Raw genomic sequence first — 19703 nt, 5'->3', positions numbered from 1 at the left:
TGTAAAGCATCTGTATTCAGAAAACTTTAATTCAACGACAAAATAAATCAAAAAAACCCTAAATAACTGGAAGAACATTCCATGCTCATGGATTAGAAGACTAAATATCATTAAGATGTCAATTCTACTCAAATTGATATACAGATTCAATGCAATTCCGATAAAAATTCCACCAGCATTTTTTAAAAATTGAAAACACGATTATCAAATTTATTTGGAAGGTAAGGGGTCCTGAATAGCCAGAAACATTTAAAAAGGAAAAGCAAAATCTCATCTCCAGACTTTAAATCACGTTACCTAGATATAGTGGTAAAAAAAAAAAAAAAAAGAAAAGAAAAAAAGCATGGTACTGGCATAAAGACAGACACATAGACTGTGATGGTTCAGAAACAGACTCTCACATGTATGGTCAAGTGATTCTGGACTAGCCTGTCAAACCACACAGTTCGGGCAGAAGAGTCCATTCAACAAATGGTGCTAAGAGAACTGGATATCTATACCCAAAAGAAGGAAAGAGGACCCCCCATCTCACACCCTATCCAAAAATTAACTCAAAATGGATCAAAAGCCTAAAAATGAAAGCAAGAACCTTAAAGCTTCTAGAAGAAATTGTAGGAAAATATCTTCAAGACCTGGTGGTAGGTGGTAGAATCTTAAAGGAGATAAGTGAAGGACTGAGATAGACTACTGATGTTTAATGTATGTAGAAGTTTTAATTTGCTTTTCTGTAAAAGTATGGAAATGTATAGAGTGGCTGGTAACACACAGTGAGCAACAGCTAGTCTATAAATGTGTATGTGGCTGAAAATAGTAGTCTAGATATGTAAATGCCAATTGATAGAATGCTAGAAAATAATCTAGGAACTGAAAAGCATGGTAAATCAAGAGGTGGATGAGAATACTGGCTGATGGTATGTGTACAGATGCAAGAATATCCTCTGTTAGCTAGAGCAAATGTGCATCACTACTGCAGGGTGGTGGAAACATGGAGAAGCATGGGAAAAATACAAGTGGACTGTGGTTAGCAATAATAATATAATATTCTTGCATCTATGCCAAAGATGTACTGTGTTGATAATGGGAAGAGTAAGGAAAATGTGTGCCAAATGTACACTATGGACATGATAACAATCCAATGATGCTAAGTTATCTGTAACAAATGTTCCACCACAGTGTGGTGTGTTGATAGAGGGGTGTTGTTTGGGAATTCTGTACATGTGCATGATTGTTTTATAAGTTTATAACTTCTTTCATAAAAATATATTTTAAAATAATAATAGAGTGGGCTGGGGGAAAATACACCAAATGTAAGATAAGGACTATAGTTACTAGTAAGATTTTGACAATATTCTTTCATAACTTATAACGAGCAACTCACAACAATGCAAGGTGTTGGTGGAGGGTTCATGTATGGGACCCCTATATGATGTTATGCATGTTTGCTTTGTAAGTTCACAACTTTTACTATATACTTAATGTATATGTATGTTCATATATAAATATGATATAAAGATAATAATAATAGGGTGGGTTGGGGGAAAATATTTTGTTTAGTAGAAATATTTTGACAAGACTCTTTAATCATTAGTTAAAAATGTTTAAACAAGGCAAGGTATTGGTGGTAGGGTGAGGAATGAGAGTCCTGTATGAAGTTATATGTTTGTTTTGTAAGTTCACAACTAACTATACACTTATTATTTATGTATGTTTATGTATGAGTGATAAACTTCAGTAAATTTTTGAAAAGTAAAGGCCTCTAGTAAAGGTAACCATATGGGTAATTATAAAAGTCAGAATTATTTTATTGTATTTTTGGTGTGTAATTCTACTTTTTGCTTTTTACAGATTCTAAAGTACAAATACATAAAAAATAATGATAAATCTATAGTGTTGGATATACACAGTGTTTAAACATATCATTTGTAACAACTACAACAAAAATGTAGGGAAATGGAGGATTATAGGCACTGTGTTTGTGTATGTTAATTGATAGCAAATCAAAAGTGATTGTTACATATAAGTGACATTAAATTTAAGCTCATGGGAAACACAAAGAAAATATCTAAAATATATATACAGAAGGAAATGAAAAGGGAATCAAGATGGTACACTACAAAAAATCAAATAAATATGAAAAGGTATTAAGAGAAGAATTGAAGAGCAAAAAAGGTATAAGATGTACAAAGACCAAATTGCAGATGAAAGATCTGTATTATTAGTAGTTACTTTAAATATAAATGGATTAAACTCTCCAGTCAAAAGGCAGAGATTGGCAGAATGGTTTAAAAAGCACATCTTAAATATATGCTATTTATAAGACTCACCTTAAATTCAAAAACACAAGTAGATTGAAAGTGAAAAGATAGACCAAAAAATAGCAAACCAAAGATAGTGGGGTTCACTGTTAGAAAAAAATAGGCTTTAATTAAAAAACTGTTATAAGTGACAATGGAGATGACTAAACATTAATAAAGAGGTTAATTCAACAAGAAGACATCATTGTAAATATATATGCACCTAAAAGCCCCAAAATAAATGAAGCAAATATTGACAGATATGAAGGAAGAAACAGACAGTTCTACTTTAACAGTAGAAGGTTTTAATAACACAATTTTCAAAAATAGATAGGACATCTAGACAGAAGACCAACAAGGAAAAAGAAGATTTGAACAAGACTATAAAAATAACTATACTTATCAGACATATATAGAACACTTCTCCCAAAAGCAGAGAATACACCTTTTTCTCTAGTGACATGGGTTATTCTCAAGGATAACCATATGTTAGACCATAAAACAAGTCTCAATAAATTTAAAAATATTGAAAGTATACAATATATCTTCTCAAACCACAATGGAATGAAGCTAGAAACCAATAATAAAGGGAGAAATGGAAAATTCACAAATATGCAGATATTAAACAATACAAAATTTAAAAAACAATGGGTCAAAGAAAAAATAACAAGGGAAATCAGCAAATCAAATGCAAACAAAAACACAGCACAACAAAACTTATGGGATGCAGCAAGGGCAGTGCTGAGAGGAAAATTTATAACTGTACAATGATAATATTAAAATGAAGAAAGATCTCATATCTGAAACTAAACCTCCCTACTGGAAGATGTAGAAAAAGAGCAGGAAACTAAACCCAAAATGAGCAGAAGGAAGACAACAGAATGAAGATAAATGATGTAGCAATTTTTTTTTTAAAGAGAAAATAAAGAAAACCAAAATTCATTCTTTGGAAAGATCAATAAACTTGACAAATCCTCAGCTAGATTGACGCAAGAAAAAATGAGAAAGGATTCAAATAACTACAATCAGAAATGAAAAGAGGAGCATTGTTTCTGATCTGCCTGAAACAAAAAGGATGATGAAAAGATACTATGAACAACTGCATGCCAACAAATTAGATAACTCAGACAAATTCCTAGAAACACACACTATCTACACTGACTCAAGAAGAAATAAAAGATCTCAACAGAACAATAACAAGTAGAGAAACTGAATCAGTGTTTTGGTATCTTGGGCTGCTCAAGCAAATAGCATGCAATGGTTCCATTTAAACAATGGGGATTTATTTATTCATGATTTTGAGGCCAAGAGAACGTGCAAATCAAGGCACCATCAAGGGGATGCTTTCTTTCTGAAGACTACATCATTTTGGCACTGGCTGCCAGTGATCCTTGGTCCTAGTTTGTCACATGGCAAGGCACTTGGTGTCTCCTGGTCATTCCCTTCTCTTCCTGATTCCCATGATGTTTGGTTCCTGGCTATTCCTTCTAAGGCTTTCTCTCACACTGGCTGAATTTCTTTCTGCTTATAAAAGACTCCAGGTGGACAAGCATGGGAAAAATATAATTAACATAACCTATGGACTATAGTTAATAGCAATACTATAATATTCTTGCATCACTGCCAAAAATGTACTGTGTTAATAACAGGTGGGTATGGAAAAAATATGCCAAATGTATGCTGTGGATCACATTTAGAGGTGGTCTGATGATATTATCTTATAACCTGTAACAAATGGTCCACAACTGTGTGGTGTGTTGGTGAAGTGGTGGTGTATGAAAATTCCACACATGTGCATGACTGTTTTGTAATTTCACAACTTCTGTAATAAAAATATATTAAAAAAAAAAAAAAAGATTCCAGTAATAGAATTAAGACCCAGCCTGAATAAGGTGGGTCACACCTTAACCGAAGTAACCTCATCAAAAGGTCCTACTTACAATGGGTGTACACCCACAGGAATGGATTACATTTAAGAATACGTTGTTTTGTGGTACATGCAACTTCAAGAAAAAAAGTCACACAAATTCAAAAGGAAGAAGTAACGCTCTCTCTATTTGTAGATGACATGATCCCATATGCAGAAAATCCTGAAAAATCCGAAGCAAAGCTACTAGAGCTTATAAATAAATTCAACAAAATGGTACAAAAATCAGCCATGTTTCCATATACTAGTAAAGAGCAATCTGAAAAGGAAATCAAGAAAAAAATTTCCATTTACAATAGCACCTGAGAGAGTCAAATATCTAGGAAAAAATTTAACCAAGGATGTAAAGGACATGTAAAGGGAAAACTACAAAATATTGCTAAAAGTAATCAAAGAAAAACAAAAGAAATGCAAGGACATTTCATGTTCTTGATTGGAAGACAAAATATTATTAAGATGTCAAGCCTATCCACAGAGATTTACAGATTCAATGCAATCCAAATCAAAATTCCAACAGCCTCTTTGCAGAAATGAAAAAGCTGCATTTATTTGAAAGGGTAAGAGTCCCTAAATAACTGAAACCATCTTGGAAAAAAAAAGAAACATGTTAGAGGATTCACACTTCAGGATTTAAAAATACACTACAAAGCTACACCAATCAAAACAACATGGTACTGGCACAAGGAACAACATATAGATCAATGAAATCAAATTAAGGGTTCAAAAATAAATCCTCACATCTACTACCAATTGATTTTTGACAAGTATACCACATCCATTCAATGGGGAAAGAGTAGTCTCTCCAACAGATGGTGCTGGGAAAACTGGATGTCTAAATGCAAATGTCCAAATGTCCAAAGGTGGACTCCTACCTCACACATATATAAAAATTAACTTAAAGTGGATCAAAGACCTAAATTATAAGAACCAGATTATAAAACTCCTAAAAGAAAACATGGAGAACCATCTTTAGGACCTTGTATTAAGCAATGGGGCTTCTTATACTTTATAACAAAAGAATGAGTAACAAAGGAAATAATATATAAATGGGACTTCATAATTAAAAACTTTTGCATTTCAAAGGGCTTCATCATGAAAGTAAAGAGAAAACTACAGAATGGGAGAAAATATTTGGAAACTGCCTATCCAATAAGGATTTAATATCCAGAATATATATAGAAATCTTACAACTCAACAACTAAAGACAAATAACCCAATTTAAAAAAGGGCAAATTAAATAGACATTTCTTCAAAAAAGATATACAATGATCATGATCATGTTAATCATGAAAAAATGCTCAACATCATTAGCCATTAGGGAAAGGTAAATCAAAGCCACAATGTGATACCACTTTACACCCAGTAGAATGGCCACTACTGGAAAAAAAAAAATCCAGAAAATTACAAGTATTGAAGAGGATGTAGAGAAATAGGAACACTCATTCATTGCTCCTGGAAATGTAAAATGGCACAGCCACTGTGGAAGCCAGTTTGGCAGTACCTCAAGTAGCTAAATATAAAATTACCAAATTATCTGACAATCCCACTACTAGATTTATATCCAGAACTGAAAGCAGGGACTGGGACAGATATTTGCAAACTGATATTCACAGCAGCATTGTTCACAATTGCCAAAACTTATCTAAATTTCCATCAACAGATGAATAAACAAAATGTGGATATACACAAAATGTGGATATGCAACAATAAGACACTATGTCGAGTAAAATACGCCAGACATAAAAGGACAAATATTGCATGATATCACTGATAGGAAATAATGAGAATAAGCAAATTCATAGAGTCAGAAACTAGAACACAGTTTACCAGGGGCCAGGGTGGGGTAGGGGATGTGGAGTTAATTCTTGTACAGAGTTTCTGTTTGGGGTGACGGAAAAGTTTTGGTAATGGATGGTGGTGATGGCACAACATTGTGAATATAATTAATACCACTTTATTATGTATCTGCATATGGATAAAAAGGGAAATTTTAGATTGTATATATATATATTACTAGAATAATTTTTTTTAATTTTATAGTCCATGTTTAACTATATACTATTGTTAGTAATATCATTATAATAATATTTTTTCAGCAATTGTAACAAAGGTACCACCTTAATGCAAAGTGTTAATAATAGGGAAAATGCGTGTTTGCAGGGGGATTATATTAGAACTCAGTATTTTCTGCATGCTTTTTCTCTTAAACCTACAACTTCTCTAATATTAATAAAAATTAATTTTTTCAAATCAAAAAAAGAAGCCACAGGAAAAACTCAAGGTCACTTATAGAATCCTGAAGTTCGACATCTGAGTTTTCTGATCACAGGGAACAATATCATAAATATCTCTAAGATATAGGCTCAAAGTCCAACAAACGTGAGGTTTTTCAGTACCATAGAATCCTATGCTGCTATTCTGAGCAATGTTGATGATGATGACAAGGGTGATGAGTTAGCGACATGGAAGCTGTTCACCACTTATTAAGTAAGAAAGAGAACAAGTTATAGACACAGGATACAGTGACAGAAGTTGTAACAATGGTGGGTACTTCTGCGGGGAGGAGTGTTACCTGGGAAAGAGCACACGGACATGTCTGGGGGCCTGGGAATGCTCCATATCTTGGGTTGGGTGGCCTCGAGGGTTACACTTTACATGTGTGCATTCACCATATGTATATTAGCCAAAACAAATAAAAAGTGAACCAGGACACAATATAAAATGCTTTTCCACAAATAAAGGCATCAGAGATATCTGGAACATTGCATACTAAAATGCTAACAGCAGTCAGCTCTGGGGAATAGATGACTTTTTTCTATTAAACTTACCTGTATTTTCTAAATTTGAAGGGGGCAGGCAGAGGCAGTGAATGTGTCTTACTCAAATACTTAAGGTTAAAATCCCTTACTACCCAAGGCAGTATCCTCTACAGATAACAGCCTCTGCACTCATGATTCTTCTCAAACATTTCTCCATGCACAGACTCAGGCCATTAAGGACAGGCTGGCAGCTGCCTAAACAAAATTAGGGTGATGGGGTGCAGCAGGATGGGGTGCAGTGGGGACAGGAATACCAGCCCTTCTTAGTTTCTCTCACTTGCCTGGAGCCTCTGCCTGAACAGGTGGGTCACCTGCCACACCCCACCTTCAGCCTTTAACAACTGCAAATGGGGTACCTGACCATCCCTTCAAGATAGGGTCACACGCTCAGGTCTCCTGCCACCTCCTTGCTCAATTTCTAACTACCCTGAAGTCTGGACAGGAATCTGGAATCCATTTCCCAAAAGGCTTTTTTGTAGCTCAAGTTCCTGGGTTTGAACCAAGGTGAGCAAGAAGCAGAAAAGGAAAAGAAAGGAATCTTCCAGTACATGAGCATTGCCTCTGTTGTTTGGAAGTGGGTGTGCAGAAGGCCCAAACCAACAATCCAAGCATGCCCCTGTGGTCCAGTGGGAAACCATCTCCCTTGAAGTTAAAAGACCTAGCTCTACATGCTCACTTCTTGCCAAGTGACCTGAATTTGATTCTTCTTCTCTGCAATGCGGAGATAACCACCAATAGGTGGTATGAGGACTAGGGAAGGGAAGGTGGAGGGAAATGCTCTATGAACTCCTAAGAGACAATGTTCTGTTGGATCCCAACTTCTAGCAGACTGCCTGGGATAGAGTAAATACTCTTAAATATCAGCTGAAGGAAGACAAATGTAAGGAATTATTTTTATTATGATTTCTCATGATGAGAAGATTTTCATAGGGACCAAAGATATTGTACAATTTTTCCCCCATAGGAGTCAACTATGGAGGGCAAATAACCTTTGGAGCAAGTTTAAATTCTAGTCAGGAGAAGAGCAAAAACCCAGTGCATGTTCAGACACATAATAATACAGGTCAGATCCCGCAATAGAAAGTAGCTTTTTAGAACCAAATGGTTGCCCAGCTGCAACTTCTACCTGACTTTTTCAAGCAATATATCTGATACAATAAAATACCAGTTTGGGAGGAAGGAAGGAAAAGAAGGAATTGGCTTTTATTTTAAGTTCCTAAGTCCCTCAGCTTACTTAAAGGTGATCTGACTTACTACCTGTGACAGTGAAATTTTGTGAATCCCAGAAAAAGATATTGTTCTTGAACTAATCCATTCCTGTGAGTGTGGAACCCTTTGAATGCATTAAATGCGGTTGAGGGGCCTTTGATTAGATTACTTATTAAGATCACTTCAGGGCCTCTGATTGGACTGCGTCAGTGAGGCATGGGCCAGCTTGGGACTCCACTCTTTTGCTCAGTCTGATATAAACGGTGGCACAGAGGCACACACAGAGAAAGGAAGTTGGTATATTTGATCAGGCCATGTGAAAGAGAAAGGACTCCAGGTTCATCCACAGCTGACCTCAAGGAGCAAGGCTGAGGGAGAGATGACTGACCAGCCACAGCTGAATTCAAGAAGAAAGTGGAGAGAGAGGCCAGCAGACCCGCCATCTTGCCTGACCGCCACATGGCAGGATGCCAGAATCCATAGAAGCTGACTTTGGTGAGAAAGTGTCTCTGATGCTGCCTCGATTTAGACATTTCACAGCCTTGAAACTGTACCCCATATAAAATTCCCATCATAAAAGCCAACCCATTTCTGGTACTTCATATTGGCAGCCCTTTGGCAAACTAAGACTCTACCTTTAAAGGATCACAATCTATATTTTGAAAGTTGGAAGGCTTGTGAGATAAAAATGGATATGAGGATGACCTTGTTTTAATTCAGCAGTTCTTCGATTCAAGTATGATGTCTGTCATCTTTTTCAGATTTGTTCACTACTTACTACATGCAGGACTTCCTACTGGGCATGGTGGGAAATTGAGAGATGGATCGGCCCACTCCTGCTGTGAAAAAACTCCAAGCATGCGTAGAATGTTCCATATGTTTCAATTTAACATTAGGCAGCAAGGGAGATGCGTTGTCAGAGGTACGTCCAGCTGCTCTGGGGTTGCAGAGGGAAAAAGCTTTGATTGGGGGAAAAGTGGTCATGACTAAACCTGGAAAGAGAAAGAAAGAGAGGTAGGGGCACAAGATTTCTGGGCAAAGGGCACAGCCTGAGCAAAGACCCTGTGCATGGATGGCTTGGATACTCTGCAGAGTTCTTATCACGTGCACATCATCGGGCAATCGCCTTTTCACCACCCATTCTCTATAAGACAGGAGCAGGAGTGGTTCAACTTGCCCAGAGCAAAGGACTCATGAAAGGGAGAAATGCAAAATAAGGCAAGTTTGGTTCAGATGAAAGTAAGAAAGGTCTTCTGTGACAACGGAGTTTGGGCCAAAGTAAGACACAAGGGAAGCCATGGAGGTCTCTGAGCAAGGAAGGGTCAGGAACAGAGATTTGCTTCCAGGTACTTCATCAAGCAGTACTGGATGGACGTGGAAAGTTGGAAGGGACACAGGAGGTGGGAAGGCTTAGGTAGAGGTGCCTAAAAGAATCCTGGAAGGAGTTTCCTGTTAGGAAAATATACAGCACTTGCTTCAAGAAACTAAGTGCTGAATTCAGTAAGAGTGAGGGCTTATTGGAAACCTCAAGCAATAAAAAAAGTCAGGTAGTCAGTAGATGGCTCTGGAGACCAGAGTGATGTAAGAACAAGGAAGAGCAGAACAATTCAGGTTAGAGACCAGACTGGGCGACAGTAAGAAGGGTTCAAAGTCGGCAGGTTAACAATAAGGGGTGCTCAGAAGAGACCGTGGAAATGGAAGTAGTCTGGATATTGATTGAGTAGCCTGCAAACACGATGGGAGGGCTGGCAAAGCTGGAGACTGCTGGAAAGAAGAAAAGGTTACAGATTGACCCTGGCAGCACTCACCAGCGTGGAGCAAATTAAAAAGCAAATTGGAACTGGCTGGAGAAAGGGAGCCGCCTCCGATATTGCCTTGATCATGAGGTGTGCAGATGGCAGAGCAAGCAGGTACATCAATCTGCGCCCCATCAATATGAATGTTCAATGGCGGTCATGTTGACAGCTGGTAGCTGACACATCACCTCCCTCCGCAGAAGCATCTTTGAAGTCCTGCAGAGGGGTTTTCCCAAAGCCCAGGCACAGATATGAACACCTCCTGAGCCTTTACAATTATCCACAGTGCATTGAGGACTTTCAAACACACTTTCACATATATCATCTCATTTTATCTTCATCTTAACCGAGAAACACAAAGCAGGTATTATTATCCTCATTGTATAAAGTCCAGTGCAAACAAGGTCTTGAAGAGGCCAGGAGATTTGCCCAAGCTACCCAGTGGCAGAGCTTGATAACTTATGTAACCCACTGTAGCCTGAGCCAGGAAGTTAGCCAGGACCTAGGCACATGCTGGGACCATGTGGCTCTCACTCCCAGCTCCAGAGCCACCGTCAATCTGGGGAAAGGTTGGAAGGGGGCCACGCCAGCAGGCGAACAAGGCCAGCTTCAAGGAGAATGGTGGAAATGGCCAGGTAAACTGTCTTTCCTTCTTTCTCTTTTTTTCTCCCTTCCTCCCCCCCTCCCTTCCTTCCTCCCAAGTATCTAAGTATCTATCATGTACTGGGCATTATGCTAGACATTACTGACCATTCACCTCTCTGAGGGTCCCCCATCTTCAGGAACCCCATCACCCTGTCATCTTACCCTGCCAACAGTCTCCCACACTACCTCTTTTCCAAACTCTTGAGGCCCAAAACAAATAGGAAACCTAAGAGGGGAGCATGATATTTGAGCTGGGTTTTAAAGTATGAGTGGACAACCTATGGACATGGGCAAAGCCTTAGAGACGCCTCAGAGTGTAGAGGGATCTGGTAACAGCCAGGGTTTCTATTGGAAATGGTGGCCATAAGGGGAACAAGCAGGTTCCTGGAAATCAGGAGGGAGCAAGGCCCTTACAGGCCAACTGGTAGAGCTGGACATCACTCTACAGGCCCTGGAAAGCCATCAGAGAGCTTTAAGCAAAGGAGAGGAAAGATCAATTCTATATTAGTCAGCCAAAGGGGTGCTGAGGCAAAATACCAGAAATTTGTTGGTTTTTACAAAGGGTATTTATTTGGGGTAGGAGTTTACAGATACCAGGCCATAAAGCATAAGTTACTTCCCTCACCAAAGTCTATTTTCACATGTTGGAGCCAATGTCTGCGAGGGTTCAGGCTTCCTGGGTTCCTCCCTTCCAGGGTCTTGCTTCTCTCTGGGTTCAGGGTTCCTCTCTTTCTGGGTCTTGCTTCTCTTTCCTCTGTGTGCTTACTTCCTGGGGCTCCAGCTTAAAGTTTTAGCATCAAACTCCAGTATCAAAACTCCAACATTGGGAAACGGACTTTGGCCCAGTGGTTAGGGCATCCGTCTACCATATGGGAGGTCCGTGGTTCAAACCCCGGGCCTCCTTGACCCGTGTGGAGCTGGCCATGTGCAGTGCTGATGCGCGCAAGGAGTGCCCTGCCACGCAAGGGTGTCCCCCGCGTGGGGGAGCCCCACGTGCAAGGAGTGCGCCCGTGAGGAAAGCCGCCCAGCGTGAAAAGAAAGAAGCAGCCTGCCCAGGAATGGCACCGCCCACACTTCCCGAGCCGCTGACAACAGAAGCAGACAAAGAAACAAGACGCAGCAAACAGACACCAAGAACAGACAACCAGGGGAGGGGGGGAAATTAAATAAATAAATAAATCTTTAAAAAAAAAAAAAAAAACTCCAACATCAAAAACCCTCCCACTCTGTCTTTTGCCATGCCTTTTATCTGCGAGTGACAGGGACTCAACACCCTCATGATGTGGCCCAATTAAGCCCTAATCATAACTCAGTCACACCCAGGTAGAGAGCAGATTACAAATATAATCCAATATCTATTTTTGGAATTCATAACCATATCAAACTGCTCCAGCAAAGGAGAGGAAAGATCATTTCAGTGCTCGGCATACCTCTATGAGCAGTATGAAGGGAAGTCAAACCTAGAGGATGTTGTATATATTCTGGGGAGAATGGATAAGATCCTAGTCCCTGGTGGGGTAGTCGTAATGGTGATGTAGAGCCTTTATTTAAGGATTTATATGAGTAGAATCTATTGATCTCAAAGAACAATTAGACTGGGAGGAGGAGGAATGCTGGGAAGAAGGATCAGGAAGACTCCATAATGATGCCATTGACTGAGATGGGAAGAAAAGAGGGATGGGAAGTGGGAAGAGCAGAGGCAGAGAGAGAATGAGTTCGGTTCAGGACACTTTGTGTGAAGTGACTGGGGAACATGTCCAGCAGCCACATGGGGGGGACGATTCAGAAGATGAACATGTAGGGAGGGAAGAGCGGGATATTGGAGGCTGCACAACCAGATATCAAGTAGATCAAGGCCTGAGGAAAGACCACTGGTTTGGCAAGTAGAGGATGCTCTTGGGGGTGGCCTTGGCAAGAGCATTTTTAGCAGCAAAGAAAGGCTAGAAAGCAGAATCGAGTGGGATGAAGTGAAAGGGGGCAGAGGCACAGGCACAGGTAGGCTCCTCATCCCCATCCAGCCCTTTCCATATATTCCCAGCAGAACGTTTACCTTCCTGACACATCTAGACAACTTTTCCTCCCCTGCTCAGAGGGTACAGTCATGCTGCATGTCACATGTCTAGAACGGAACCCTAGTACTCTCTATACAGCTAATAGGGCATTCGAGATCTGCACTGACAAACCGCAACCGATGTTCTACTATGTGTCAACAGACACCAGGCAATCTGAGATTTCCCAAACAAGTCCTACATTTTGCCACCTCTGCATCTTTGCTGTCTCCATTCCATCTCTGCCTAGAACACCCTTCCTTTACATATCTACTTGCTAAAATCCTGCCCAACCATCTTGGCCCAGCTACCATCTCCATCCAGAACCTTCCTGAATCCCCCAATCCAAATGAACTGCTCCTTGGTCTGCAGAGTTTTTATCACAATGCACATCACCATGCAGTTGCCTTATCCCCATTCTCTGTCACCACTAGACTGTAAACTCCTTGAAGGACACTGTCTCGTGCATAAGGTCTTGCATACAATAGGCGCTCAAGATGCCTCTGGTACACTGAATGCTGATCTTCTCCCCTGCTATGTACCCTGTCACTTTGAAACATACCTCGACTGTCCTTCACCCTTCTTCATACCAACCAGCCAACCTGGTAGGATCCACCCTAATGTCCATCGATGGATAACCATGACATCACTAGCCTCCACTTTTGTGTCTGCCATGAGTAAAGCTATAAGTGGACAGGTACGTCCATGAGTCTCTTTCCATAAGTGAGGATGCAAAACCAAAGCCAAGGCCCTCCAAGTGGTCCAGAACTCAGTATGTTCTGAAATGCTCTATCAATGCCCTCTGCCAGGCCTGATCCTCTGGAGCCATGCATGAAGTCTCATCACTCCAGAATCCTTGCCTCCTGCCCTAGAAGAGTCCTACCCATGGTACTCACTAACCCATGTAGAAGTCAAGATCCACACACAGAGAAAGCCCCTCCCTTTCTCAAGCAGCATGTAAGTGCTAAGTGAGCCATACCGAACCTAAGCTATGCCAAACAGAGACAACTCAAGCTCGGGTGGTCTGGGATGATTTTTTAAGGGATGTGGCTTTCTACTCCAACTTGAAGGACTGGTAAAGTCTTTGTCCTCGGAATAAATGGAGGGCCCACCAGATGAAATCAGAGTGTGAGCAGAAGATGGAGGCCAGAATGCATAACAGACCAGTTGGATATATATGAGGGAAGCAATGATAATTAAGGTTAAAGAGACAGATCAAGGCCAGCTTGAAGAGGGCTTTGAATGCCAGGTAATGGGTAGCCATTGAAGGTTTCTTAAGTAATGGGAACTTGTTAAAAGTGTTTGTTTTTAGTGGCTTAATGGGATAGTTGTAGACAGGGTAGACTGACTTGAAAAAGGTATGATTTCCTGAGTGAATTAGATTGTTCGTAGCAATAGAGTAAACTCATGGAAACTTAGAATAGACTAGACGAGGTGAAATGAAAATGGGAGGATTTCAAAATAAAAATCCACCAAAGGTCCATGCTCTGTAGAGACCAGGTATCTCCTTGCCACTGGCGCCATCTTGTCTAATAGGCCAGAGGGATAGAGACTCTCAACTAAGCAAAATTCTCTGCTATGAGGTTCCCAAAGCCCCAGTTTGATTTTGGTGGTGGCCAACTAGGCAGCGGGAGAAAAAAATGCCATTCACGCTGGTCATTTTCATTCAGGGAGTAGCCAAAGTCCTCTTCTAATATTCAGCCAATGTATTTTACTCAATGTGAAAGTCACTAAATTAATTTTTTTAAACATAAGAGTAGAAACTGTCAATTTTAGAAGCACATATGCGAATTTCCCTGTACAGTAGAGAACACGAATCCTATTAGTTAAAAATAGCAGTTGTGCTCACTTTCCCCCACACACTAATTTTAATAAACTTACTCTGAAATTAGCCTGCCCCTCTGAAGATAGCTGCTCATCAAAAATATTCCCAGTAAGCACTAAACTTGCCTTGCAAGAGTTCAAGTACTCCCAGAAAACTCTGAACAATGCGGAGTTCTAAATGGAACTTGTACTTTTCTCACCAGACTTGCTCACCCCTCAACTTCCTGTCATAACCACCTATCAAGGGGCCATCTTGGGTTCATTCTATTCCATCTTCCCAATCCAGATGGCTGTGAAGTCCTGTGGGGGACTTCCTTTAGAATGCTTTTCTTGTGCATCTCCTTTTCTTTATTCCCACTGATATATCCCCTTATCACTTCATTCATTCATTCAAACATCCAAACAGTCATATATTCTGCATTTACTGAGTACCCACAAGGGTAAGGTACAGCGCTAAGTATCAAGATTACAAATTAATAAGACACAACCCCTATTCTCAAGGAGTTCAAGGTACCTGTCCAGTAGATAAACCTAAAGTTAGTTAAGGAAACCATGTGGAAAGTGTATGATCTAAGTACAATGGGAGTAACTGCGACGTTAATGGTGGCAGAAAAGGCTAGATCCTAACAGCTCATCCTAACTTGTCTTTCCCTAGTATTGAATTTGTCTTTCTATCCTGGCTGTGAACAATAGAGGTTCATTGATTGTTGAGCTTGGTGGAAATAAATTCAGCGCATATACTTTCATCAAATTTTACTCCAGCTGAAAAAGCATTTGGTGCCTCTCTATTACCAGGTGCCGTGAAGGCACGTCCTTCTGTCGCCTTTTGAAGTCCTTTGCTATCTCTACCCTGGCTATCCACCCTCAATTTCCGCTATACCCCGACCACTAATTTCCACCCTTGCCTGGAGAGTTTCCTTACTGCTCACACCTTCCTCCTGCCAAGGTCTCCTGTGTCAGCTTCAGTGGGAGGGACCCAACTCAAGTCCCACTTCTTCCAGGAAGCTTTTTCCCACTCCTCCAAGTCTCACCAACTGCCACTCATGCCCATCTAACACTCACTGTTCACCACTGCACACTGCAGTCTCATTTCATAAAACAGTTAATGGGAAAGGATAACATTTTGAAATATTAATTGATGCCCCATCTACTCACCTCCATTTTCAGTAATGCCTACCCTATTTCTCCCACGGGCCCCTCCCCCTGTGAAGAAGCCAGGGAAGGAAAAACAGAAGAGAACACTGTTAGCAAAATGATGCCTTTTGAGCTTGGAAAGTCTGGTCTTTAAGGGGATCAGGGCATAGGAGAGTCTCTCCAGTGCTCCTTCCCCCACCAACCCTCTAAAGACTAGACAAGATCTCCAAGGTTGAGGAAAGGGCAGAATCCGAGTGCAGTGGAAGAGGGCTTGGATACCAGTGAGTTTCTAAGAAGGAACTGAGCTTGGCCAATCAGCCTGACATGGACAGACTGGAGCAAGGGTAAGTGGGGGTAGGCAGAGCTAAGTGGGAGGGCCTGGTTAATTCTGATGGAAACCTATTAAGTTAAGGAATTTGAAAGCAAAGGGGCAAAGCTCTCTGTAGCAAAGGCTGTCTTGAATATCCATTTCTATTTCTGTTTTTTTAAAAATCACATTTATAAAGGTGTAATTTCCATAGAGATAATTCACCCTTTTTGTGTAACCATCATGAAAATCAAGACACAGTATATGTTCATCACTCCATAAAGTTCCCTCATGCCCCATTGCCGTCTATCTTACTTAAACCACTATGTTTTGGAATATCTTCATTACAATGGCCTAGACTTTATACTAACAAACATACCCTTCTTTCTTAGGAAATTAAAAAAGAAAAAAAAAGAAATCTGAAATTCTCTGAACCTCATCTGCTAGTGTGGTGCATCTAAGGAGACAAGTGCACAATAACGTCCCAAAGTTTCCTACAGCCTTAGAGTGATGCAGGCACAGCAGAATGCGGCCTTGTACCCACTTTGGGCAAAGCCCCTCTGCCCAGAACAGTGAAAGGGCAGGACAATGTTCTTCTGTAACCAGAAAGTAGCATGGATATGGAACAGATGGCCAGAAGGGGGTAATGAGGGAGGCACACAAGTGACAGCAGTGACCAGATAACTGAAATGAGGAGAGAGTGGCTAAATGAAAATAGCATGCACCCCACCCCAACACCCCAGCCACTGGTCCCCGGGAAAGGAACACAAGGCCAAAGACCGGGAGAAGCATGTCTCCAACCATACTCCTGCTCTGCCACCCTCCCAATAGGGGCTCATAATCAAAATTAGGGGGTTATGGCAAAACAGAAAGGTTTCATTTCTGGCACACCTGATGAGACTCCCGGTTCATTCTCGCTGCACTAGGGTTTGCTAAACATTTACTATTTGCCAGGCAGAGGGCTATGCACTTACAAGCATTATTTCATTCAATCCTCAAAATTATGGCACCTGTCTTTAAAGATGACAGAGGTTGCATGTGCAGGGACGCCCTCAGCATCCATTCCTCTCCCTCTGGCAAATGGCCACCAAACTTTATTGGGGGGATTACCACTTTCAGTCCAGGTGGCCTGGGCAGGGCTTGTGCCCAATTCCAGGCCTAAAGCACCCAGATCACGGCACTCCTGAGCAATTTCTTCCGGGCAGGTGAGTGATCAAAGTGGGTTCAAGTGGAGTGACTCCTGGGACTTTTATGGGGTCTGCTGGGCAAGTGTCTCTGCCTTCCGCTCTGGGCTTGAACCTGAGCAGATGGGAGACTGAGAATGAAGCCAGGCAGGCAACAGACCCGAAGATGGAGAGAAACCATCCATCTGAACGCTGAATCCAGCTGTGCCCAAAGCCAGCCCCATCTTGGAATTACTAGGGATGCCAGCCAATAAATTCCCTCTAAGCTTAAGTATGTTGGGTTTCTTATCATTTGTACCAAGAAAGAAGTAGAACCAGGACTCATCCCCAGGTTTCTTAATATATTCAGGGTCTGAGTCAGCAATCAAGGCTCAAAGCTCTTAACTGTAAGCACAGGGCTGGACTCTCCAGTAGGGTGTGACCCTACTTTGGGTTGAAGCCCCAGCTTGTCTTCTCTCCATCTCATGGCCACTGCACACAACCTGCTCAGTGAATACTAGCTTGATTGCTATCTAATTAATTAATCAAAATTCAAATAGTGAAATGGAATCAGGCATAGTTTATCCTACGGGAGGTAGGCTGAGGGGTGACCAGGTATTTTCTCTTGGATATAAAAAGCTCTTGATTGTCTGCCCGGCCCCATTTCAAGATTTCCCCCTGATTTTGAAAGCTCACCTGAGGTGGTGAGAAGAGTAACACCTGCCCCTCCCCAGACATTTAATTTCCCAAACCAAGCACAGGCCGTGCTCCCTTCACAGGCATGGCCGTGTTGACTTCAGGGCCTGCGAGAAGGCTGTGATTGCAGCTTGTTGCACTAAAAATAGGAAAATAAAACTGATCTCTGTAGGCTCATTTTAAATGAAGATTGCTTCCTAGAGGCAAGACAAGGAAGCAAACTGATTGAAAGAGAGCACAGGGCTCTGGGCAGGAAGTGCAATGGAGTGAGGTTCCAAGTAGGGAGGTGGAAATGGGGCTTTTGAGAAAACAGATGGAAGCCTCCTGAAAAGCCCCTTTGGCCCAGGTCTGATGTCCCGTCACTCCTTCCCTAAATACTGGGTTCCCAAATCACTTTGTAGTACCACCAGCCATGGACCACACTCTCCCCAGAATCCAACTTGTCTGGGTACCAGTCGATTTCTCCATGCCATTTCCACGGAACCCCTGCCGGCCAAACGTAAGTGGGCAGAGGCTCTACCTGGGGAGACTGGCTTGTGGAAAAGCAGATCTGGGAGCTACATCCCCAGCCCCTTTCATTCAGCAGGTTAAGGAGCAGCCCAGGAGTTTGCATTTTTCGCAGGCTCCCAGTGAGATTCTAGTGGAGATGATCTGTAGGTCACCACCCGAGAAACACTGGCCTGGTCACTGGGGATTCAAAGATGAATAAGAGACCTCTGCTCCCTGGGGCAACCTGCCGTCTAGTGGAAGATACAGACAGATGAACTGATGGTTAAAATACAAAGGGTGGCCTGGTCATCCCAGGTGAGCTCTGGAGTCAGACAGACCAGGGTTCAAATCCTGCCTCTGCACTTACCAGCTGTGAGGCCCTGAGCAGTCCTTAGCCTGTCTGAGCCACGGTTTCCTTACGTGTAAAAATACGAGATCATTCCTCCTTATGCCATTGTGAGAAGTGAGGCTACGGAAAACGCTGAACACAGAGGGAATGCTCAGGAAACAGCCACTGGTTGTTATGAACGTGGGAAGCAAGCTGGATTCATTTTCTCACTCCCATATTTCCTAGCTGTGTGCTTCCACATTCTAGGCATTCTTTTTCCCTCTATTTTTTAAATGTTACATTCAAAAAATATAAGAGGTCCCCATATACCCCACACCCCCCTCACCCCACTTCTCCTACATCAACAACCTCTTTCATCATTGTGGCACATTCATTACATTTGGTGATTACATTCTGGACCCTGCTGCACCACATGGATAGGGGTTTACATTGTAGTTTACACTCTCCCCCAGTCTACCCAGTGGGCCATGGCAGGACATACAATTTCTAGCATGTCCCTGCAGTACCACGCAGGACAACTCCAAGTCCTGAAAATGCCCCCACATCCTATCTCTTCTTCCCTCTCTCTACCCTCAGCAGCTACCGTGGCCACTTTCTCCGCATCAATGTCACAACTTCTTCCATTACTAATCACAATAGTTCCATAGCGGAGTACCAGTAAGTCTACTCTAATCCCTACTCTATTCCTCCATCCTGTTTTCTGAATGTTGTGGAAGGCAAGAAGGCACTACCATAAAGAAACTCAGCTGGAGTAGGCAGGATCCATTCATTCGTCCAACAAGCTTTTACGGAGCACCCACTGCGTACGAGATTCAGTGCTGGGGATAGAGAGTCAATATACAGTCTCGTGGAGAGGCCGACGTTAGTGCAGTGAGCTCGGTCCAAGATGGAGGCAAGCACAAGCCCAACGTGAGCAACAGCTCATGTAATTTAGCACCTGATTACATCCCATCTTTAGCGCTCTCTTACTATTTACTGAGTGACTCTCCTCCCAAACTATGCT

The 19703-nt window shown here is 41.6% G+C and overlaps 1 protein-coding gene across 2 annotated transcripts in view; it reads right to left on the bottom strand.

Moving 5' to 3' along the window:
- The window catches only part of CCDC149 (coiled-coil domain containing 149), a 135576-nt gene that overhangs the window by 114216 nt on the left and 1657 nt on the right, over window positions 1–19703 (bottom strand). The gene's annotated exons all lie outside the window — the stretch shown is intronic.

The sequence above is a fragment of the Dasypus novemcinctus genome, chromosome 1, assembly GCF_030445035.2.
Source record: "Dasypus novemcinctus isolate mDasNov1 chromosome 1, mDasNov1.1.hap2, whole genome shotgun sequence".
NCBI lineage: Eukaryota > Metazoa > Chordata > Mammalia > Cingulata > Dasypodidae > Dasypus > Dasypus novemcinctus.
This window is presented reverse-complemented; position numbering and strand designations above follow the sequence as displayed.